Source organism: Lagenorhynchus albirostris, chromosome 10 (assembly GCF_949774975.1).
Source record: "Lagenorhynchus albirostris chromosome 10, mLagAlb1.1, whole genome shotgun sequence".
NCBI classification, from domain to species: domain Eukaryota; kingdom Metazoa; phylum Chordata; class Mammalia; order Artiodactyla; family Delphinidae; genus Lagenorhynchus; species Lagenorhynchus albirostris.
The window spans coordinates 40943302-40953001 of NC_083104.1; the positions used below are offsets into that span (position 1 = coordinate 40943302).

General features: G+C 53.5%; 1 protein-coding gene across 1 annotated transcript in view; it reads left to right on the forward strand.

Moving 5' to 3' along the window:
* CCDC12 (coiled-coil domain containing 12) overlaps window positions 1–9700 on the forward strand; it is a 65702-nt gene that overhangs the window by 52170 nt on the left and 3832 nt on the right. Inside the window, exon 8 of the transcript XR_009542842.1 lies at window positions 7801–7947. The gene's annotated coding sequence lies outside the window, so the exon portion shown is untranslated. The remainder of the gene's footprint in view (window positions 1–7800; window positions 7948–9700) is intronic.

Sequence of the window (9700 nt, forward strand, 5' to 3'; positions counted from 1 at the left end):
TGGTGTGCTGTGGAGCAGCGGGCCTCCCACCTGCCACATGTGGGAATGCTGGTTGGTAAGACCACTTTTGCAAAAGTTGAACTGGTGCACAGCCAGTGACCAGCAATTCCACTATTAGTGTCCTAGAGCACTGTTGCACAAGAATACCGGGAGACAGGGACAGGAACCCTAATAGAAGCAATGTTCATAATAGCACACATACACACAGTAAAACACAATGAGTTATTGTTTTGACAGTGGAATACTCTATAGCAAGGAAATGAGCTATAGCCCCGTGTAAGATTGTGGATACATCTCAGAAGAAGCAAGTCAGACTTCCCTGGTGGCGCAGTGGTTAAGAATCCACCTGCCAATGCATGGGACACGGGTTCGAGCCCTGGTCCCAGAAGATACCACATGCCACGGAGCAACTAAGCCTGTGTGCCACAACTACTGAGCCTGCACTCTAGAGCCCACGCTCCACAACAAGAGAAGCTACCGCAGTGAGATGCCCACACGCCACAACGAAGAGTAGCCCCTGCTCGCCACAACTAGAGAAAGCCCGCACGCAGCAACGAAGACCCAACGCAGCCAAAAATAAATATTTTTTTTTTTTTTTAAAAAGAAGCAGGTCACAGAAGAAAAGAAGTATGAGACATTTGTGTGATGTTCCAACACAGGCAGAGTAGAACGATACACTCTCTAAGGATACACACATGGGTGGTAAAGTCGGCACAGAAGAGCAAAGGCAATGATCCTCATCATCAGGCTTGTGGTTAGCTCTGGGAAGGGGCTCTCTGAGGTGTTGATAATGTTCTTTTTCTTGGCTTAAGGGGTGGGAATTCATTTTATTCTTTATCCATTCATTTTCTCCATTTTTTTTTGGTTGTATATACTGTATTTCACACAATTTTAAAAGAAATTTCCAGAATCCACAACCTAAATTACTCGATGAGTATGAAGTAGAATTTTTTTAATGGCTTCATCTGCAGTTTCACTACAATGGTCAAGATTAGAACATTGAGGGGAAAGAGGAAAATCCAACAAGCTACAGGAGGGGAAAAAAAACAACAACAACGGAAAGTTTGCCTACTAATGAATGAGTTCCACTTTTCATCAGTCAATGGTAGATAGTAGAAGACAAATTTTTCCTAAGTGCTGAGGAAACATAAATGTCAGTCTGCTCAATAATAAATAATAAGGGCAAGATAGACATTTTCAGGCTTATGACACTAAGTGTTTACTCTGCACTGATCTTTGCTGAAAGAACTACTAAAGGATGCTCCGTAGCAGGAGGAGGAGGGAGGGGGCAGGGAGAAGGATATGGGAATCAGGATGACATTTGGCAGATGCTCACCTACAGGATTTTAAGTGAGGAGGGGTTTTTTCTTGTGTTATGTCTAAGGTGGTACAGTGACTCCTTGAGACCACGAAGGACGTGAGTCCCTTCTGTGTCCTCAGCTGCTGTCCTTAACTCTCTTGGAGGCCTTCACCCCCTCCCCCAACCGACCTCCCAGGTTTGAGCTACAGGCAGGAGGGGGAAGGGCAAAGGGCAAGCCAGCTGAAGAAACCATGACTTCAAGCCCTGTCCCCCATGCTTTCCTTCACATCTGATCAGCCATTACTGTGTCAGATCCAACCCTAACTGCAGACATGTGGGGAGTAAGGGTATTTTAAGCTGGGCACATTGCCACCATGATTGAAATTGAGGTTCCATGAGAAAGGAAGAAGGGTAGAAAGAGTACCGGGAAGGCAGCCAGCAGTGCCTGCCACAGGATGCAGGAAGAAGTGGTGAGCAAAGAAAGTGGTAAACATTGCAGAAATCAGTAATTGACTAACAAGAAATAAAGACTGATGAAGAAAGAGGAGACAGGGACTTCCCTGGTGGTGCAGTGGTTAAGAATCCTCCTGCCAGTGCAGGGGACATGGGTTCAATCCCTGGTCCAGGAAGATCCCACATGCTATGGAGCAACTAAGCCTGTGCGCCACAACTACTGAGCCCATGCTCTAGCGCCCACGAGCCACAACTACTGAGCCCACGTGCCACAACTACTGAAGCCCACACGCCTAGAGCCCGTGCTCCACAACAAGAGAAGCCACCGCAATGAGAAGCCCGTGCACCGCAATGAAGAGTAGCCCCCGCTCACCACAACTAGAGAAAGCCCATGCGCAGCAACGAAGACCCAATGCAGCCAAAAATAAATAAAAAGAGAAAAAAAGGAAAGAGGAGACACACATTAGGCATATTAGGAATGAAATAACGCTATCACCATAGACCCCATGGACATCAAAAGGACAATAAAGGGGTACTGTAAATACCCACATTTTGACAAGTTGATGAAATGGACCAATTCCTTGAAAAGTGCAAACTGCCATAACTCACCCCAAATGAAAAAGATAATTTGCATAGCTCTGTAACTATTAAGGATATTGAATTCATAATTTTTAAACCCCTGAAAAAGACATCTCCAAGCTCAGGTGGTTTTACTGGAGAATTGATACACAGGTTTAATGCAATTCATATCAAAATCTCAGTAAGATTTTTATATATAGACAAGATTATTCTAAAATGTATCAGGAAGGTTACAAGAACAGCTTAAACAATTTTTAACTAGAAGAGTAAAGCAGGAAGAGTCAATCAGCCCATTTCAAGACTTATTATACAGCTACAGTAATCAAGATGGTGGTATTGGTGGAAAAGTAGGCACATAGATCAATGGAAGAATACAGAGAACTCAGAAGTAGCCCCACATAGGTATGGCTCACTAATTTTTGGCAAAGGTGCAAAATGAGCTCAATGGAGGAAGGACAGTCTTCAGTAAATTGTGCTGGAGTGATTGGATATCCATCCAAAGGTCCCAAAAAGGAACCCCAACCTACACTTCAGACCTTATACAAAAATTAAAGTGGATTATAGGAGAAAACCTTCAGGACCTAGAGCTTGGTGAAGAGCGTTCTTAGACATGAGAAAGCACAATTCATAAAGAAAAAAAAGGGCAAATTTGACAACCAAAATGAAAAGCTTTTGCTCCAACAAAGACCCTGTTAAAAGGATGAAGAGAAAATCTACTGACTAAGAAAATACTTGCAAACCCCATATCTGATAAAGGACTCCTACCTAGAATAATACAGTACTCTTGATTGGAGGGACAGGCCCCAGCAACAGACTCTCAGGCCCCAGCAGCCCCTTTGTCATAGGGCTGAAGAAATGGGCCAAGTGGCAGTGCCCAGCTCTGTGGATGGAGCCCCGGTGTGCCCACTGCTACCTGGCTCACCAGGCACTCCTCCAGGACAGCCCTGACCTCCCAACACTCCAGGCCCCTCTTCCTGCTGGAAATCCTCAAGGACATCTGGCCTCTGGGTCATCTCAGGAGAGGTGTCAGGTTTGAAATGTTCGGCAACAGCATGGATACCCCTTTGCCAAGCAGAGGACAGGAGTACAGGGCCTGCTGGCCCAGAGACTCACGCTTGATGCCTCTGGGTAAGAGGGAAGGCAGCACGAGGGCTGGGAGGAAGTCATACCTGGGATTGCAGGGACAGGACCCTAGAGGCCAGGTGGACATCCGGGCTGGTATAGGGCCTGTAACACGGTGAGGAATCGCAGACGCAGGGTCACAGAGAGGCATAGCCCCTAAAGTTACAAGGGAAGATTCTGTCTAGCCCAGTGGGCTGCAGGTGAATTGTGTGAAGGTGACCAGTTTGGGCAAATCAAGTCCCCTGGACTCTATACCTGTGCATCCTCAAGCCCAAGGCATCGTCCAGGCCAAGTCCCCTGTTGGGGTTTCATGCTGCTCTTCCCCACCCCTGGCCTTCAGTGTGCGAGACTCCTGCTCACCTTCAGGTGACCTCTCCATGGGGCTCTGAGCTGCATCTGGGGCCTGCTGCAGCACCCTTACAGGAGCTGGGGATTCAGGCATTAATTCATCCTGTTTCCTGAGTATCCACCTTGTGCTGGACACTGTTCCAGGGGCTAAGGATGCAGCTGTAAACCTGACGTTGCCCTGCTCTCCAGGAGCTGACCTTCCAAGTGGTCTCGGGATCTGTGCTAGGAGCCACGTTCCTTTCCTCAGACCAGTCTAAAAGACTTGGCTTTCCCCAAACCATCTCACTGGGCCTCACAGTGGGGGGTAGTGAGTGGTGGGGATCTAGGGCCAAGAGCCCAGCAATTCTATTCAGCCAGCAGACCTTTATGGATAAGAATCTCCGTGTAGCCTTTATTTCCCCTGTTGCCCACACACGGCCACTGGGGGGCAGCAGAAGACACCGACCCAGGGCCCCTGCAGGGGGAGTGTGGGTCAGCATAGCCTGCTTTTCCCGCTGCTGAAGTGGATCTTCTGTAAGGAACCTCACCCCACCAGAGGAAGCACCCCATCCTTTCCCGTGGGGCCTGTGTCATTTAAGGGGCTGATATCAGAGGTGATCCCGGGAGTGGGGCTCAGTCAGCCTGAAACCCAGAACAGTGGTGGCCATGTCCTGGGGAGCAACAGAACCCTCCACTCCGCCCCACCGACACCAGCCTTCCGCAGGTTCCAGGCACCAGGCACTTTCGGGTGTGTGGGCTCCAAGTGGAGTGTATTGCGTACCCTCCCAACCCTGTGGGGAGCACCAACCCTGCCAGGTCACAGGCAGCCTCATCCCTCCCGAGGGAAGGTCTACGTATGTGTGAGACGTGTGTGGACCGAATACTCAGGGATGTGGACCCACTGTAGCCTGGCTGGGAAAGGGGCCCCACCTGGAGGGTCAGGTCCCCTTAGCCCCTGGGCCAGGTCTGACATGGCACCCCCTGGGCCTGTCCTGAGCATCTGTTGCTCAGAGCCAAGCTGCAAAGATGCCTAGATACAGGGGCCATCCAGGTGGTGTAGGGGACTCACCCACTGGATGGGCAGAAGTGGGTATCCATAGAGCACAGTGGTTGAGCATGCTGGGTTCTAGGGCTGCTTCCCTCCCTGCCTTAGGCCTGGACTCAGGGCCTCTGGCAGCTGTGGGCTGGGCAGGGGTGTCCAGCCTATTTCCCGGCCAGCCTGCCCTTTCTCTATGTATTTACTGGTTTTCTTAAAATGTTCCCATTACTCAGGGCTCTGGTCGGCACTGAGACAGAAATAAATCCCACAAGGTGGCCCAGCCAGAAGCCCGGAATCCGATTCCCCCTCAAAGGCCGAAAGAAGCTCCTGTGCAGAGCATGCTCAGACCGCAGTGGCTCACACACTCCACATGGCCACAAATATGTCCACACAAACCCCACGCACACACACCTGCAAACGCATGCATTCACATACCTAAACGTCCGCACGCACAGATGCCCTACACACATGCAGGCACTCACATGTCCCCCACACACTCACATTTGCCTAATGCACACACGCACACATTCACACATGCGCTCAGCCCACTGACACAGATTGACCTCATAGGCACACACGCATTCACGTGTACACGCCCCCCATTGCAAAATGGATTTATGCGCACACACACCCTCCCCCCTACACACACACACATGAACTCGTCCCATACACTCGTGCACACACTCCCTGGCAACGAGGCTTACACTCAGTCATGACCACACACTCTGGGATCACAAACTCAGTCATCCTCAAGGTGCTGCTGGGCGAGAAAAGTGGTGAGGCTGTGGAGGGTGGGAGGACGAGGCAGCCTCTGAGCAGCTCTGGAGGAGAGTGGCCTCATGGGAACGCAGGCCCGAGGCTGCCAGGGCTTCTGAATTTTTAAAAGAAACTGAAAAGCTGAATTTTTATGTGAAATATCCTGATTTTTAAATGTTGGCTCAAGATGTTGAAAATACTATGAGGGCCAAACCAAACATGTCTCTGGGCCAAATTCCACCCACAGGCGGCGTTCTCAGACCACGGGTCCACACAGACACACACACACAAATAGACACACACATATACACAGACATACCAATAAATACAAACAGACATATTGGTACACACACAGTACAGTCACGCACACACACACACCAAAAGACACACATGCAAATGGACACACAGATACATATTACAAACATGAGCACATTACCAACACACAGACACAGGATACAAATAGAACTACAAACTGACAGTACGAATAGACACAGCAGATACATATAACTAGGCACATATACAAACAAACACACGCAAATGCAAATAAGCATGTATACAAACACATACACATAACAACAGACACACAGCACACCTCTGTCTCTCACTGGTTGGGGTGCGCTTGTTGGGGGCAGGCAGCCTGACAGTTTCGCCTCCGGGCAGGGCCAGGACGTGGTTCACACCAAGGCCGTCCCCTGACTCACGTGCTGCAGCAGGAAAAGGGTGCTGGGGCAGAGGCCCCCAAGGAGGGCTGACTGGAGAGCACCGCGTGGGGAGTGGAGAGGAGCAGGTGGAGGGCCTCGTGCACCAGGGCCTGGAGTCTGGAGCCACAGGTGCTGAAGCTCTGAGAAGGGAGCTTGCAGTGGCCACAAGCCCGGCGTCCCATGCCCAGAACCCCGTCCTCCCAGCCTGGCCTCGTCCCCTCCTCCTCGCCATTGGGAAGCAAAGCCAACAGGAGTCCCATGGGGCTGTCCATCAACAGAGTCCCCTGCCAGAACCGCTGGCCGTGTCCCCACCCTGCAGTCTGTGAACTGGGACTGAGAACCATCAGGCCTTCCAGTCAGGAAGCCTTTGGGGGCGTTGAAACTCTCCTCTCTACCCCCCTAAAACAGATGCTGCAGGTGGCAGGGGCATAGTTAATTCAGGCACACGAAGGGCCCCACCTTCCCTCCTTTCACGCACAGATGGAAGGCTGAGGCCTGAAGGGATGGTTTTAGGCCTGGGATACAATTTTCTGCCTCCCAGACCCTGGCCCCTTTCCTGACCCCCAGCCTTTGGATGGGAAGGAGATGCCCAGGATCCACACCCACCCTCTTGGCCCCACTGCCTGCATGACCGGGATGCCGAAGAAGGAGGGAGCCTCTCACCTGGGGATGTCCTGGCCTTCAGTGCTGAGGGCCCCAGGTCTGCCCAAGGGAAAGGTAAAGTCCTTGTCCAGGCAGCCAAGAGCTAGCCTGGGGGCCCACCAGGGAGCAGGTCGGGGTACTGAGACCACACAGGCCAAGAGACCTAGACAGGAGCCTGACCTCAGAGGTGAAGCTGAGGCTCAGAGAGGGAAGGCAGCTTGCCCTGGATCACACAGCAAACACGGGAAGCCAGCCAGGGCCCAGACCCCTGTCTGGCTCTAGAGTCCCCTACGCTGCCCAAGAGGAGGCTCCTCTGCCCCAGGCAAGGCTTGTTTCAGTTGGCCGTGGGAGCCTCGGGCTGGGATCATTCTGGGGCTGGCTGAGGAGACAACAGGGTTATAGCTGAACACAGTCCAGCCTGTGTGTCCCAGTGCTCAATGAGAGCCACTGACCCAGCACCCTCTGACCGGGTCCCCACAGCCAGACCTCACTTCTAAAAATGAAGGCAGAGCCAGGACCCTGTTAGGACCCCTGATGGATGGATGGTCCACGTCCCCTCTAGTACCCTCAGAGCAGGACTGCACCCCCTCAGACCACCGCCCCCGCCCCCCCCCGGCAGGTCCATGACCCCTCACACCCCCTAGGAGCAAAACTATCAGACCCCCTGGGGCAGGGTCACGTCACTTCATGTGCCCTCAGAGCAGAGCTGTGTCCCTGCTGACCCCCACAGAAGGTCTGTGCCCCATCAAGCACTCTCAGAGCGCTGCTTTTTCCCCTCAGAGCCCTCAGGAAGTCCATGCCCACAAGCACCCTCAGTGTAGGGCTGTGTCCCCGCAGTGTTTCCCACCCCAACGGCTCCTTGTCCCTTCATGTGCCCTCAGGGAAGGATGGTGTCTCCACACCACACAGGGCAGGTCTTGCCCCTCACGCACCGTTGGAGCAGAGCTGAGTCCCCTCAGACTCCCCGTGGAGGTCCATGTCCCTCACGTGCCATCAGGGAAGGATTGTGTCTCCTCAGACCACACAAGGCAAGTCTTGTCCTCTCTTGCACCCTCGGAATAGAGCTGTGTCCCCTCAGACCACATGAAAGGTCCATGTCCCCTCACTCACCCTTGGAGCAGAGCTGTGTCCCCTGAGACCCCCTTAGGAGCTCAAATGTCCCCTCATATGCCCTCAGAGCAGAGCTATGTCCCCTCAGACCCTCACGGAAGGTCGATGTCCCTTCAGGTGCCCTCAGGGAAGGATTGTGTCTCCAGGCCACACAGGGCAGGCCTTCTCTCCTCACATGCCCTTGGGGCAGAGCTGTGTCTCCTCAGACCCCCTCAAAAGGTCCACGTCCCCTCACTTGCCCTCTGGCACAGCTGTCCCCTCAGGCCCCATCGGGAGGTTCATGTCCCCTCACGCACAAACAGAGCAGAGCTTGTCCCCTCAGACCCACTCAGGAGATTCAACGTCCCCTCACCTGCCCTCGGAGCAGAGCTGTGTCCCTTCAGACTCCCTAAGGAGGTCCAGTGCCCCCTCACATGCCCTTGGGGCAGAGCAGTGTTCCCTCAGACCCCCACGGAGGGTCCGTTTCCCCTCACCTGCCCTCGGAGTAGATCTGTGTCTCCACAGACTGCTCAGGAGGTCCAATGTCCCTTCACGTACTCTCGGAGCAGAGCTGTGTCCCCTCAGACCCACACGGAAGGTCCATGTCCCATCACCCACCCTCGGAGTAGAGTTTTGTCCCCACATGTCCCTCAGGAGGGCCAATGTCCCCTCACGCACCCTCGGAGCAGAGCTGTGTCCCCTCAGACCACACGGAAAGTCTATGTCCCCTCACTCACCCTTGCAGCAGAGCTGTGTCCCCTGAGACCCCCTCAGGAGATTCACTGTCCCCTCAGGTGCCCTCGGAGCAGAGCTATGTCCCCTCAGACCCCCAGGGAAGGTCGATGTCCCTTCATGTGCCCTCAGGGAAAGATTGTGTCTCCTCAGACCACACAGGGCAGGTCCTGTCTTCATGCGCCCTCGGAGCAGAGGTGTGTCCCCTCAGACCCAAGCACGAAGTCCAATGTCTCCTCACATGCCCGCAGGGCAGAGCTGTTTCACCTTAGACCCCCGCAGGGGGTCCAGAATCCCCTCACATGCCCTCAGAGCAAAGCTGTGTCCCCTCTGATCACCTCAGGTGGTTCAATATCCCCTTGCATGCCCTTGGAGCAGAGCTGTGTCCCCTCAGACCCACTCAGGAGGTCCAGTGTCCCCTCACGCACCCTCGGAGCAGAGCTGTGTTCTCTCAGACCCCCTCAGAAAGTTCAGTGTCCCCTCTAAAGCCCTCGGAGCAGAGTGTGTCCCCTCAGACCCCCTCGGGCGGTTCAATGTCCCCTCACACGCCGTCAGAGTAGAGCTATGTCCCCTCACACCACCTCAGGATGTTCAATGTCCCCTCACGCACTCTCGAAGCAGAGCTGTGTACCCTCAGACTCACTCAGGAGGTCCAATGTCCCCTCACGCACCCTGGAGCAGAGCTGTGTCCCTTACGACCCCCTCAGGAAGTTCAATGTCTGCTAACACACCCTCAGAGCAGAGCTGTGTCCCCTCAGACCCACTCAGGTTGTTCGTGGTCCCCTCACGTGCCCTTGGAGCAGAGCTGTGTCCCCTCAGACCCACTCAGGAGGCCCAATGTCCCCTCACACACCCTTGGAGCAGAGCTGTGTCCCCACAGACCCCCGCAGGAGGTCCAGAGACCCCTCACACGCCCTCGGAGTGAAGCTGCGTCCCCTCTGATCCCCTTAGGTAGTTTAA